General features: G+C 42.4%; 1 protein-coding gene across 1 annotated transcript in view; it reads left to right on the forward strand.

The window, feature by feature from the left end:
• FOXO3 (forkhead box O3) overlaps positions 1–12,292 on the forward strand; it is a 117,618-nt gene extending 105,326 nt beyond the window's left edge. Inside the window, exon 3 of the mRNA XM_003404305.4 lies at positions 7,572–12,292. The gene's annotated coding sequence lies outside the window, so the exon portion shown is untranslated. The remainder of the gene's footprint in view (positions 1–7,571) is intronic.
• Positions 12,293–15,423: the final 3,131 nt, after the last annotated feature.

Raw genomic sequence — 15,423 nt, forward strand, 5'->3', positions numbered from 1 at the left:
TTAAAATGGCTCAGGAGGTTAGAGTAAAAGAATTGGTAATACAGAATAGAGGGAGCAGGCAAGCCGGTCTTAAAGTATTGGCAGTGACTACTTTCCTCAAAAACTAGAATCAATCAGGTTTCCTTTCATTTAAAAGGTATAGTAATTACCTGTTGTGTGAAGCCTTTGATTTCTGGAGTTGATGTCCTCCGGAAGTCCTGCCTGCCAATTTGGGAGTACCCATTAGAGAGGCTGTTTTTTCCACAACAAAGGGAACTTCCACTACAGATGTGAGGAAGTTGATATGTGGTACCCAAAGTGACCCATTAGCATCTTTAAAGGATTGCCTGTGCGGCCCTAGTTCTCTAGCCTCAGTCCTGGTTAGGACTCCTCCACAGGGCCTAGTAACAAGCAGGTGCTGGGTGAGAAGCTTCACCCCGTCCTTCTTAGCTACTCAGAGCTTCCTGCTGTTGGGAAAGGAAAGGGAGCCTGGAAATCTGATCTTCCACCTCCCACTTTTCAGGCCATCCCAAGCCACTCACGCAAATGAAGAGCCGCCTTGCTTCCTTTTAGTCCTCTTAGAGCATTCTTCACGGCAGAAAGACTGCCACATAATAGCATGTTGCTGGCAGTGGCTTATCCTTGAATTCCCCCAAGACCTGGTGGTTTATCCTCTTACTGACTAATGTGACATAATTTTAGGTTCAGAAAATATGGTTGCTGTAGCCTTAAGATCTCTTCCAGCTCTAAGTTCGGTGAACACCCGGAGAAGATGGCTATTCTTCTCCAGGAGCTTTCCTTCTAAAGAAGCAGCGGCCAGGCCTGAAACTAAAATACTCCACTCTTTTTTTTTATACAGGAGCCCTGGTGGTAAAGTTGTTAAGACCTCGGCAGTTCGAATCCATCAGCTTATCCTTGGAAGCCCTATGGGGCATTTCTACTCTGTCCTGTGGGGTCGCTATTTTATACAGAGCTACTGGGCACTAGGTTACAGGTGTTTTTGTTTTTGTTTTTTAATTGTGCCTTAAGTGAAAGTTTACAAATCAGGTCAGTCTCTCATACAAAAATTTACACTCCTAATTGCTCTCCCAATGATGAGCTAGCAAAGTACTTTCTTCCACTTTCTCTCCTCATGTCCATTCGGGTAGCTTCTGGCCCCCTCTGCCCTCTCATCTCCCTTCCAGACAGGAGATGCCAACATAGCCTCATGTGACCACTTGATCCAAGAAGCTTGTTCTTTACCAGTATCATTTTCCATCCCCTATTCCAGTCCAATCCCTGTCTGAAGAGTTGGCTTTGGGTCTGGGGACCATGACCTCTGGGGTCCCTCCAGTCCCAGTCTGACCATTAAGCCTGGTCTTTTTACGAGAATTTGGGGTCTGTATCCCACTGCTCTCCTGCTGTCTCAGGGTTTCTCTGTTGAGTTCCCTGTCAGGGCAGTCATCGGTTGTGGCCGGGTACCATCTAGCTCTTCTGGTTTCAGGCTGATGTAGTCTCTGGCTTATGTGGTCTTTTTTGTCTATAGGCTCATAATTATTTTGTGTCTTTGGTGTTCTTCATTCTTCCTTGTTCCAGGTGGGTTGAGACCAATTGATACATCTTAGATGGTCGCTTGCTAGTGTTTAAGACCCGAGACACCACTCTCCAAAGTGGGATGCAGAATGTTACACTAGGTTAGAGGTGTTACACTAGGTTAGAGGTGTTTTGTTTTTTGTTTCTCTCCCAATAATAGATGTGGACCCTACTCTTTAATGCTAGATTTTCTATTTTTTTCCTAACCTCTTCTTTGCTAAAACCCATGACATTCATTTATTAAGGGACAATAATCAGTCACGAAGGCCTCAGACAGTAATTCCATAGTTCCTGAAGGATAAAACTAATTGCCGGTCTTGGTTTGATTGAAGATTTTGTCTCTCAGTATGTCTTTTTTTTTTTTCTCCCCTCTCCTCCTCCTCCTTCTGCTCTTCCTCCCCCTCCCACCTCCCAACCCTTCTCCTTTCTCCTCCCTCTCTCTCTGATGAAGTCTGAACCTGCCATATGATTTTTTAAGATAAAATTTTCAAAAAGTATTTGTGACTGAGTAGAGTGTTTGATTTGACTCCTCAGGGGCAATAAAGGGCCAGGAAGAGAGATGGCTGGAGAAAGGAGTCTAGGAGTTGTGAGGTCAAATTTTTTAAGTTAATTTTCACTGGGTATTTCTTATCTATTTGTATACATGCTACTGTAATTAGTTGGAACTTCCACTGGTCATATGTATGTTCAGAAATGATCAGAAAACAGTACAGACCAACTTACATGCAGAAAATGTGTTGACTGGTAGACCTCTTAGAAGGTGGCCCTTACGCTTAACTAACAGACACCTGCCCTCCTGAGTGCCTCAGGCCACAGCATGCCCTGCTCAGCTCCAGTCACATTCTACTCTTGTTACCCTGCTGCTGGGGTGGTGGGGCACCCCATGGCAGGGAGCTTCCGGTGCTTACCACCATGGGCAGGTGCAGCAGAGCAGCAAGGTGAGGCCCACCGATGCCACACAAAGTGTGGGTTTGCCTTGCTCCTGGAAGCAGCACTCTCGGCCAGACCACTGACCCCAGGAGGGTCCTTTTTGTCTCTGTCAAACTTGGAGCCAGCGTTGAGTCCTTTCTTCCATTTCCTTCTTGGTTTCCTTCCCCTCTTGCACTGATTGTTGTTTATTGACCACATCTGTGTCACCTGCACATCCTGATCCTGTCCTTACAGGTGAATGAGTGGTTTGTACTATTTGTGAAACTAAAATAGCTGATTTTGAGTTTTCAGCTTCAGAATCACTTTTGGAAAGATTAGATTGTCTCACAAAGCCTTGTATATCTGGAGCAGGAAAAGAGGACTTCAGGGACTCCTCTCTTCTGGGCTTGGTGGTTGAACCTTTAGATTCGCCTGGACCATTAAACCTTCACACTTCCACCCACCCCGTAAGGGATCTAGGGCATCCCAGCCTGAAAGGGATGGCTGTACACTCCTAGTCATTCATTACCTCCCCCACCCCCAGTAAGTGCAGTGAAGAGCCCTGCAGGATAGGGTCACACCCAGAAAATACAAACATTGTGATATTCAGGTCATGATTTTTGCCTCTAAGTATTTCTTTCTGGACTGTAGTTTCTTTTTATTTTCAAATGGTGAATCACTTTAGCAATCACAGCAGCTTAGAGTAGTAGCACAATTTCATGATTTCAGGCTGGTGATAGAATGTATATGATGGGATGTGAAGAAAGAATGGGAGAGGATTATGTATTTATTAAATACTTGTGAAAACTTCAGGCAGGAATAATTAGTTGATATTAAAATTGTGTCGTGTATTGTGTAACCTAAGGGGTGCCGGTGGTGCAGTGGTTAAGTGCTGTGCTGCTAATGGATAGTTCAGTGGTTCAAACCCGCCAGCTACTCCACAGGAGAAAGGTGTGGCAGTCAGCTTCCATAAAGATTTAAGCCTGAGAAACCCTGGGGCGCAGTTCTGCTCTGCCCATAGGGTTGCTATGAGTTAGAATCAATGGCAACAGGTTATTGATCCTTATAAGATTTTATCTTATAAAAAATGAGTCTTAGAAACTGAATAATTAGAAACCATCCTTCCCCTTCCCCCTGCTCCAAATCCGAATTCTAAGTCTTATCCCACAAACAGTAGGTTCTGTCTAGATGTAAGTAAGATTAAATCTTGGCAAATCTGAGTTGGTTTAAAATGCTTTGTGGAAACAGTAGCACTTGAAGGGTGTTAAGATGCTTTCTTGAGCTGCTTGTTGTTTTGCCTGCGAAGATGAACTCCATTTTGAAACTCAAATCGGACATGGCTGCCTAACCCAAGACCCAAAAAAGTGCTGTTTTTCTTGAGGTAACACCAACTACAAAATCCTTGGTGGATACTGGTAGATGATTGTGGCACATGGTGGTCTGGGGTGTCTTAAATGGTTCTGGGGGTGAAACAGAAATGGCAGCAGGCAGATGTTCCTTTGCTTATCACTGAGGGTTTACTCTGAAACCCACATCTGTTCTCTGAATTCCATTTGAGACTTCCTTATCAGACTGAGGAAAAGATCAATTCATTTCCTTTTCTGTCCTAATGTTCCATATTTAGTCCCCAGCTCCAGGGTGAGGAAAGTGGTGTTTCACTCTAATTTTGTTTTTCAGCATACCTTCCTCCAAACATCTTTTAACACTCGAGCTGTGGAAACTTAGAGGTTGCTAACCTCTAAGGATTTGTGTATGTGAGGGTTTCCTCTTACTATATCTTCTTACTTTTTCTCATATTTGATTCTGGGGTCCTGTTCCTTTCTTCTCTGTCAAGAAGATAAAAAATACTACTTAAAAATCCAGATTGTTCACAATGGAATAAAACTGTGGGACGACAGCAGTAGGAATATTTGTGTCTTATTCTCAGATTAAAGTTGACTGGGGTTGTTATGTTTTGTGTAGAATTTGAGGGGGGGGTTCCCTTTCTTAAAACATCATGTGATTTAGTGGTGATAATTAGGCAGAAACTTGCCTTCCCTGCAGATGCCAAGATTATAGAGGGACTTACTCTCACCAGAGACCAGATGACAGCATCCATAGATATTTTTAGAGTAGACCTCATCGTTTGGTATCCCCATTTCATTTTCCTTTTATCAACTGCCTGATTTCAAACCTATTTATTGGGTGGGAGTCAGGGGCGTCTTCCCCCTATTAGTGAAATTCTAGGACATTTCATATTTATTGTAATTGTCGTATTTCCTTATAACTGTGAAGTAATAGCTGTAATTCCCATCAGCTACATGCTTCCTTTTCCTTCCAAAAGTTTTGCTTACTCTGCTGTATTTTTAAAGTAGAAGGACATGAATACATATACGTAAAGCTTTCATTATATAAAACGTCATCCTTTAAATGATATAAAATGTGAGCTTCACTAAAACTCATGGAACTTGTACCCATCCCTAAGTATCATTTAATTCCCAGCACAGTAACTGGTTTCATCACTTAATATGCTCCCTCTACTCTTTCAGCACTTGCTTGAGTCAGGTAAACACGTGCAAACATCGAGCCACAAAAGAGTGATTAAAAATCTAAGACAAATGAGGAGCTGCTTGCCTTACGATTATTTTTATTACCTCAGTCTTTATAGTGGATTATGATTCTGGTGCTCATCATAGAAGGATAATGGTATTTCTGTTCAACATTTACCTGGTTCCTTCGTGTTTTCACAATATTTTACAATCTGTTTTCCTTCTGTCAGAGAGAAAACCAGTCACCTTTCTGTTCTGTGGAGTGGAAGTTTCTTTATTAAATGTGTCCTCTGTGAGAGCTGCCTCTAAACCTAAACCTGGGCCTCTACCAGCTTAACCTGCAGGCACAAGAGGCAGCTTGCTAAGCAGGCCCTCCTGAGAGGGCATTGCCTGTGAGACTTTGGGAAGGCTCCAGGACTTAGCGTCACAGCTCCTTTCTGCAGTCAGGGAAAGAGTGATGATTAGCACATCTCCTTTTTAATGATGAGGTTCCCAGAAGATCTGGGCCTTTTGATGAGGGAATGGGTATGTTGCCTAGGGATTGTTATTGGTTGCTGTGCTAGACTGCGCAAGGTGGGCCTCCTGCCTCCGGTTTCAGGGTCGATGTCCCAGTCTTCTTAGAATGATGCCATGGTGGGGTCACGGATCTGTGCCTCCTTGCCTCCTTCCCTCCTGTGCTGGCCCAGCAGTAACAGGCCGTGTGCTCTCCTCTGTACTTGGGGAATGAAGTGTGTCACCTCCCCATTATGCATTGGTTTCCATGGCTGAATAATTAACACCAGAGGGAACCGGGGGAGGGGGTCTGAATTAAGTCATACTTTTTAGCTTCTCCCTTGGCACTTACAGTAAGTCAGGACCGGGACTTGGGGACTGTAGTCCCCAGATAACTAATTGCATAGTGATGTTAGATTGTGGTTTATTAACTGTTACTGTGAAAGAAAAAAAATTGAATCCTGCCCCCCCAGAGTTCCATATTCAAACCGTTGTCCGTTCGTGCTTTAGGGGCCCCAGGTAGAGTAGCTGGAGTAGCGCTGGCTCTAGCAGGCTAAATTTCTCACAGATGCTGAGATTTGATACTACTACTGACTTTTTCTGCCTCTGAAATGAAAAGCCATTGTTTTATAGTCTGGGATAGCATTGTCTAGTACCTTTACAAAGCATAGAATACCTATAGAAAACCATCAGTCAGGGAAACACTGAGGATGGTTGGGAAGAAGAAACTACCTTCTTTTCCTGCTTTATAGCCTCTGCCTCCAGTAAGGCAAACTAGTCCTTCTATTTGGAGCTATACCCCCGGGGTAAGTATGACTATGGGTGTGTAGAATGGGTATGTAAATACTCAGCCCTGCTATCTGTCTGAATATTGGTATACGAAAGGTAAGATTGCCAACAAGCACCGAGTCACAGAGGAGAAGTTGCATGTACACTTGGGAAAATTCCAAATGAACACGACAGTATCTTCTCTAAAGGGGGAGAAGCAGATATGTGTACCATTCGTGTTTGTGAGTTTGTCAAGGTGTTTGTCATTCCTTGTTCACCTTATCCAGTGAGAAGATAGTTCACGTTGCTTCACTACCACCTTTCTATTTATTTCTTGGCCTAGAGCCTTTTTTTTTTTTTTTAACTGCCATGACAGCCAACACTGTACTTTCCATAAACAAAAGATCTTATGTCTTGAGGCCTGTCATGTCAGTTCCTTTAGCCACATCTCTTTCAGCAGACAACTTTTTTTTAATCCTCTAACTTCTCTGGGCTTGGTGGCCACATAAAGTCCAGTTAGACTTGTATAAATTCATATGCTCTAAGAGGACATTCTTTGTGCCATTCCACTGATGGAATAATGATGATGATGATGTTAATTGTTAATGTGATGTTTTGTGGGGAATTTGTTGTTTGGTCATGTGTATGTGTTATATAACTTTTTCCCCTGCAGGTTTTTAATATAAAAAAATTCCTAAGAGATTACTTACTCTTCTTATAGTAAGGGAAATCAAGATTACCCACACCGAATAGTGCCGACGTATTAAGCCTTTGTAGAAAGTGGCCGTGTCTATCTCCCCTGACACTGGAATATTAATGAAAAGGGTGGCAATCAAGATCAATTAGTTTGCATAGCCAGTGGGGGAGAACCAGAGAAGTATACCTGGTCTACTTAGAATGACCAACTTTCCTAGTTTTTGCTCTGGAAGTCCCATGTGCCAGGAAACCCCTTAATTCAGAAGTCTAGAAAAAAATCCGACTTGCACCCTGAACATCCTTAACTTAAAGGGACCCACTAAAACACTTCTGGCTTGTCTTTCTTTGTTAGCCTCCCAAAGTAAATAACCCTACTTTCTTTGGGTTTTCCAACTTTCGAGCATTTTGTAATCAAGCAAAGAAATAAGGTAAGTAGTCTCCATGTTTTGTCTTTAGATTTTCTGACCTTTTGAAACGTAGCAAAACAGCTAGTTCCACGAGTACCCTCGGCTTGGAGGTAGGATAAGGAGAGACAGGAGTCTGATGAAGTGTGACCCTGAAGTGCCCACTGTTACTATTTGAGTGTCCTTAATAATCAACCTCTGGTTTTCTTTTCTCCTCCTTTAGACCCTCAAACTGACACAAGACCTACAGAGAAAACTCTTTGCCAAATCTGCTCTCAGCAAGTGGACAGTGATACCGTTTACAGCTTAACACCGTTGTGAATCCCACACCATTTTCCTAACCCAGCAGAGACTGTTAATGGCCCCTTAACCTGGGTGAAGCACCCTTGGAACAGAATTCTATAAAGTATGCAAAATCTTCCTTGTACAGGGTGATGAGACACCTGCCAGCGGAGGACAGCACCCAGTCAGCACCACCCACCTTTAGAGCACACCATGCCCCCCGTTGGCGATTCTGTGGTGTTTTCATACTGCGATGGTTTATGGGATGTTTTAACTGTTGTTTTTGTCTTTGTTTTCCTTTGACTTTCTGAGTTTTTCACATGCATTAACTTGCAGTATTTTTCTGTCAAAATGTCAACCATCCTTTCCCTGGCAAATTTAAAAACAGAAGGAAAATGTACCAGTTACCATTCCGGCTTTGGGTATCACAAGCTTTTGAGCCCATGGAACTCCATAAACTAACCTATTACATAAACTAGAGAGGAATTTTCTCTCGTCTTTTGTTTGGTAGAAAATTATCCTTTTTCTAAAAACTGAACAATGGCACAATTGTTTGCTACGCGTACCAGTGCAGGACTGGACCCTGCATAGGCAAAACGAATGAAGCGCAGCGTCCGACCCAGCGTATTTTCAGTTCTGAGTAAGGGCTGGTCTGTGAACGAGACCCCCGGCACCTGGTCTGCAGTTGCCACGTTGATAGGGCCTGTGGTCTCCTGTCAGTATCCTTGGCTAATGCAACGAACAGTGTTGGTTTGTTGGTTAGAAACTAGGCTCTTTTCAGGAAAGAAATCAGCTTAGCTGTCCACTCTTTGCCAAATGCCACTAAAGGATTTAGTTTTAAGGAGAAAAGGAAAAAAATAGTTCTGTTTTGTTTTGCGGAAGAAATGAAATTACAGGTGAGCGTTAAGTCTGCAGTGAGAAATGTGTCAAGAGTGCAAACCTGAGTCAGTACTGAGGTAGTTCCAACGTCACTGTTTTCCTAAATACACATCTTTGAGGATTTTCAGCCTTGCTGTGTATAACCTGATCTACTAGAATTGTATAAGTGAGAGGCAATACCATACAAGCGGATTTTTTTTTTTTTAATGTATAAGCTTAGATTATAATTGTACAAATGATACAGTGGAAGTACAAGATAGGGCAATTTTAACTTTTTTTAATTTTCCTGCTTCTATGAATTTCATTTTGTTTTGTTTTCAAAAAGTATGGTGCTGTATAGGTGCTTTCTGTTTAACCTGGGAAGTGTGATTATATTTGTTATCCTCCTTGGTGTAGAGAATAGTTGGGACACCTTTTGGTACATATGAAATTGGTATAATGACGCTCTGATTAGCACAGCATATGCATACTTCTCCAAAGTGATATATGAAGACTCCTTTCTTTGCATAAAAAAGCATTAGGCATATAAATGTATAAATATATTTTATCATGTACAGTACAGAAATGGAACATTATGCATGGATGTTAGGAATACAGGCTAGTATTTCAGCACAGACTTCCCTGCATGAGTTCTCGCCGATGCTTGCACCGTGCAGTGGGCAGTGACTCCCGTCCACCAACACAGACGTGCCACCTGCCCCCCTGCACACTTGCCATCGTACGCCAGGGGCCCCCTTGTGCGCCTTTGCTTTATAACTCCTCTGGGGGTGACACTGGTAGTGATGACAGCTCCTAGCATAATGAAAGTTCCATTTGGTATTGTCACACATCTCTCCCGCCTCGCTTGGGTTGTCATGTTTGAGTGATGGCCCTATTGATTTCACCCTTCTTTTTTTCCGAACCTGTAAATTGTTGTGCAATTGTGGTTATAGTAGCCCTGTAGCATATCGCCTTTTCTAAACTGTGCTACAAGTTTATAATCTTCATTTTAAAAGTATATATAATTTTTAAAAAATATGTATTCTGTTCAGGTGGTCTGCTTGTCGGTGAGACAGACTTGCTTACTATATTCCTTTATCCTAATGCTGGCCACTTCCTCAGTTCTTTAGTAGTTTCCTCTACACAGGAGCTGTCCAGAATCAGTGAAAGAGGGCTGCCTGTCTGGCTTCCCAAGTACTGCTGCCCAGGATGGGGACACAGTTGAGAGGCAGTGGCAGCAGCTGGGGGTCGGTGGGGAGGAGAGGTGTCAAATTCGAAGTGCTACCAAAGTGAGGGCGCTGATCATCTTTCTCCTGAGTTAAAAGAAACAAGCAAGCTAACAAAATAGCTATTTGCTTTTGCAGTTTTATAGACCCTAGGAGCTGCTTTGGGAGTGAGAAAGGCAACCCTCAAATGTGTTTCAACTTAAAAAAGTTGAAATTCTTTCAGACATGTGGCATCTCGTGTGATCTCTTCCGTTCCAATGTTTGTTGGATTTCAGGTAGAATGTCTTACAAAATGTCCTAGAACCAGATTATAATTTAATCTAAAACAGCTGAGAGAGGAAGAGGTATCAGAGCAGGGCCGCCATGGAGGGGAGTCCTTTGTGTTCTTGTGTTTTTTGTTTTGTTTTTAATAACTCGAACAGCATCTACATGTAGAGTGTTGTGAGAGCTGAGACCAGGGCAGAGTCGAGTGCCAGCATCAGCACCATGAAACCTGCCAGCCCTAGAAAGAGGTCAGGCAGGAATCCCATAGATAGGCCTGTCCAGGATCATGGCAGCCCCACTCTCACCTCATCTCCTCTCAGCTGGCCACTCACAAGAGTGGTCAGGCTCCCTTAGAGTAGCCAGGTTCTAAGGCAGTCAAGCCAGGCAAAGTGTAGCTTGAGCCCTCTGTGTCTTGTATCAAGTTCTGAGTGTCACGGGTATCCTTACAATAAATTTTCTGATCTGGAGCACCTCAGCAGAATACTCAGTAGCCTCTAGGGGCCTGGCAGCTGTAATGTTTGAACCCTGATGAATACTACCTGAGGCTACTCTTGGACTCTAAATAAGCTGCTCTAGGGAGACTAACTACTTTTTTGATGGGAAATTAGAAAGAAGAGTAGCTAATGTTGAAAGCGTGACATGAACTCTGGTGCTCTCAGTTGCTGTCTTCAGGGCTCCAGAAGCTGATACCTTTTACCAAAGTTAGCAAAGAGCTTTATCATAAGCCCTCGCTGTCCCGATGTGAGAACATACTGCCTGGTTTAGTGTACACCTTAACTGTGAGTGAATCTGAGGTTGGTTTCCTTTATTGCATCCTCTGCGATATAATGATGGCTGAAACACATCTTCTTAAAAAAAATTTCAGAAGTTTGTCCCTCCTGCTAACAGAAGATCGTGCACACATGTGTAGTAGAAGGCAGACTTGGTATTTGTTTTTGGTGATTTTTAGCATTATACGTGTGCTGTTTCCCCATCCTGAGGAGAGGATGTCAGGGCTTACTACTCATAACAGATATGCCCAGTCTTGGTGGGGGCGGGGGGCGGGGGTGGATTTCAGGCGGCTTCCTAATTTGTACACAGTTTAAGAATGGTAGGGACACACTTTTACCTAATGAACCCCATTTAAAGAATATGAGCATTTGAATCTTGGAAAGACCCTCAAGAGTAAAGCAAACAGCCTGTCCACCATTTCACGTAGTAATGCCAAGGACTGGACAGGGAAAATACACCTGTTACCTTTCCACTTGGAAAGCAAAAACCCTGACAGCTCTAAACTCTTTCTTTTTTCTCACCGTGTTTGGGAGAACATTGTATGGTTAGGTATTATGTTTTAGAGAAAAATAATGAAAAGCAAAAATTTCTTACAGAAACGCAATGACTGGCAAAGAGGTACGAGGAAGCAACCATCTCCTGGAGACTGGGGGAGGCGAGGGTGGCACAGGAGGGGAAAATGAAGTTCTTGTGAATTCATGTCTGTGAAACAAGATCTTAAAGCAGATGCCCAAATAACCGAAAAGAGTGTATTATGTTTGATCTAAATTGTAAGTGGATAACATTTATGCAGTTTGAATGATGGAATATTTTCCTCTTGTTTAGTTTTATTCGTACTTATTTTTCTTCGATGAATGATTGGTTACAAGGCCTCTGCCACACTCCAGAAATATTTGTGCGGCTACTTTAAAAAACTGTCTAGTCACTTATTTCTCTAAAATTATCTCATTGCCTAGCAATCAGTCTTCTCTCATATACTTGTCCTAGCACACTATGTACACGGAAAAGTAAACAGATGTGAAGGAGGACCAGAAAAATTAGTTAATATTAAAAAAAAAAAACATATTGTGCATTTTGGCTTCACATGTTTAACTTTTTTTTAAGAAAAGAAGTAGCATGAATGGAAAAAGAAATCTGTATACAGTATCTGTAAAACTGTCTTACCGTTTCAATTTCTTGCTCAGACCCCATACGAACTAGAATTAAATCAATACCACTGGTGCATGGCCATATTCAAACACCTAAGAGTCCGGCAGTTCACACTTTGATTTGAAGCACCTCATCCTTTCTCCCAAAGCGAACACTATCATATTGCATTCTTATTGAGGATTTTGTCTAACCATGTGTCGCCATGACTTTACTGCCTTTCTTCTCAAGGATCAAAACCAGTTTGATTTGGGAATCTTCCCCTTTCCAAATGAAATAGAGATGCAGTACTTTCCTTGGTGTTTGTAGATATTGCCTTGTGTATTCCATTTAAAATCGTAATCTAATTTGTAAAAGAGATGGTGACGCATGTAAATAAAGCATTAATGACACTCAATTTTACTCCCAGAAGTCCTTTTGTTCTTCCTCCTCCTTTCTTTAAACCCAGGAATGAAACAACTGAGTTTATCTCCAGGTCTTTCTGTGAAATTACTCACAGGCTGGGCGAGGCACCACCGCTGAGTGACTATCCTGACATCTCTAAACTAAATGATCCTAGTAAACAAGCGTTTTCTCTGGCCCACTTTTGACCTCCACAGACAATTTAATAAAAGCAAATTTATGGTGTTATTCATGGTGGCTGATAGCCACTTTGGCGTGCACTGAGTCATGCTGCCCCAAAGGAGCATTTAAGTACAGAGGCAGGGTCTAGACTCTTAGTCTTTTCAGAGTGGCAGAGGCTTTGACCTGTCAAAGTTTGAACCCTAATGAAGTCCTCGTCACGTGAGTCCAGCTAATGGACTTCAGTCATCAACATTGCCCTCCTGCACATCAAAAGTCAAACACAACACATCAGGCTTCTGGTAGCAACAGCATAAATAGTTCCTCTGTGTGTACATTTAGGACTCTCAGTTAAATTAGAGGGTACTCCACCCTGTTGTAAAACTATTCCTAGTAGCCTAGGATGTGTTTCCCATTTTAATAGACATGCTGTAAAAACAATTCAGCTTATAGAAACCCCCTACAATGGGGTTTAGGGTCCCGAGCAACATGATGATCTCTTAGATCAAGTAGGTGTAGAAGATATTTAATTTGCCCTTTGGGATTAATTCCATATTGGTGGAGAGTCATACTTTTGTGAGTTTTTCCTTACCATTGCTTTAATTACCTATACAGGTAAAACCTTCTGTATCTTTTAATATCCAAGCCATCTGGGATAGGGTATTTCACTTGAGGTTGCTTCCCAGTTTCAATCCTGTCTTCTGAAATATTGAAGATGGAAATCCGATACCAGCAAGCACGACACTCTCAGTAAAGTGTTTTCCAAACCAGGTAAAAATTCAACTAAAGATTAATTAAAGTTCATTTAACCATCAGCAGTTACTAAGTCAATCTCACGTGTGGCTGTGGGCCTGACCCTGGGATGGACACCAAAAGAACCATGACCTGGGCCCTGCCCCGGGTGAGTTTATTTTTTAGGTATAATCTGTCTTCTCCACCTTGAGGAATAGAGTCAATTCTTGCTGACTCTCTCTGCTTCCACAATAGTTTATTTATAAAAGGAAGAATTTGAACTAGTTAATCTCTAAAACATGTTAGGTATGACTGCAACGTTCAAGTAGTGAGGGCAAAACTTTAAGCCAGAAAATGCCACTTTGACATGTATCACCTGCATCACAGCTGGAATACAGGAGGCAGAAGGTAGAGGAAGATGGAATTTATGACCAGTGTCTACCAGACATCCATACTCGCCCACAGCCACTCTCCTGGGACATGGAGAAATAAGGAGATGGCTATGGGGTAGGGGAGTGGTCTGTGGTGCCCTGGATGCCTTTGAGCTCTGTCCTGTGATGAGAGTGGGTCCAGGGAGATGTATTTGAAGTGTAGAGGTGAATAGAGAAGCAATTAGATAGGGGACCCACTCTACTTGTGCTTCCATCTCTATCAAAAAGAAGCAATGGGCCTGGACTCAGAGGACTAGACATATCTGGAACGAAGGGAAAAGATCCTTCCTCCTGGATTTTCCTCACTGGAAAGTTAAAAGTAGATCATCAGCAATTTTTAAGACCTGAACAAAATTAGATTGTGTGTGTGTAGTGTGTAGAGCGGGTCAGAATGAGGAGGAAAGTAGAATTCATAGCGACCCTCTGCCAGACCCCACACTCACCCCTCACCCACAGCGATTTTCTGGGGAACATGGAAAAGTAAGGAAATGGTTATGAGGGTAGGGATGGAGAATGTCACATAGGTAATGTCTCAAAACTGTTCATTTTTGCCTCCCTTCTCTGAGGACTTGCCAGAAACAAACTACAAACAACCCCATTCCCAATCTGTGAACCTACATTCATTCCACCCACACCTTCTGTGCACCAGGTGCTATATACTTGTTCTGGGGAGATGGGTCCACATGTGCTGAACTGAAATACCCAGGTATTCTTGAATGAATAAGTCCCATGAATGTGTTAGGACTATAATGGACAGAGAGAGAGGAACTAGAGCTATGGTAGCCCAGACGAAGTCACATTTGAGTTTAAAGGCAGAAATAGATCTGGCTTTCTAGCTGAAGTGATAAGTTAGAGGGACAAAGGCAAGGGGCAGGAAAGATTGGAACATGCTCAGGTAACAGGGGCTTCAAGACCACGAAGACAGCAGAAGTCAGGTGATAAAAGTAGGCTGCCACAGAATTCTAGACCAAGGAGTTTGGACTTTCTGCTAGAGGAGTGGGGAACCAGCAGTGCAATGACCTGATCAGAGCTGGCCTTTAGGAAGAGCCCTCAGGCACACTATGGAAGGTGGATTCTAGAGGGAGGATGTTGGGGAAACCAGAAGTCATGGTAATTCTAGAACTGTTTTCACAAAATGGCACCCACAGAAAATGACGAGGTTTGTATGGCACACTAGGATAACAGAGAAGGCTGCTCCAGGTCCCAGGTGACTGGACTTGGAGATCTCCCAGTCACAGGCCTTACAGGCTGCCCCAAGGACTGAGGGATCAATAACTAGAAACCTCTGTAGTTTTCCAACCAAGTTGGGAAGCCCTGGTCTAGAAGAAATCACAAGAAACCTAAGAGTTACTTCTGGGGTAAGGAGATAAGGGACTTTGGCTTTCAGCTAGGTACCTTGTGTACTATTCTAATTTATTGAAGTTTTCTAAAGAGCTGAGGTAGAGAAGCTGGCTTTGACTCCTCTTCAGACTCTAGAGAAAATAAGGTAGGAGAAAGATTGGGGAGTAGAAATGAAGATAATGAGATATTATACTGCTTAAAAGGAATCTGATTAATAGTATTGTAAAATTGGTCTTTATAACCTTGAGCTTCTATCCATAACTGCCTCCTATTGACATTTTGAAAACCACAGTATAGGAATTACGTAATCAGTACAAAGGAACATTACGCATCTATTAAAACAATAATAATATTATATACAATATAAATAGTATTTATAAACAGTAAGTATGTACTTGGAAAATGCTCACATTAGATGTGCACTTAGAAATTTAATTATTGTTCTTATATATAACTTTATATA

This window comes from Loxodonta africana, chromosome 1 (assembly GCF_030014295.1).
Source record: "Loxodonta africana isolate mLoxAfr1 chromosome 1, mLoxAfr1.hap2, whole genome shotgun sequence".
NCBI classification, from domain to species: domain Eukaryota; kingdom Metazoa; phylum Chordata; class Mammalia; order Proboscidea; family Elephantidae; genus Loxodonta; species Loxodonta africana.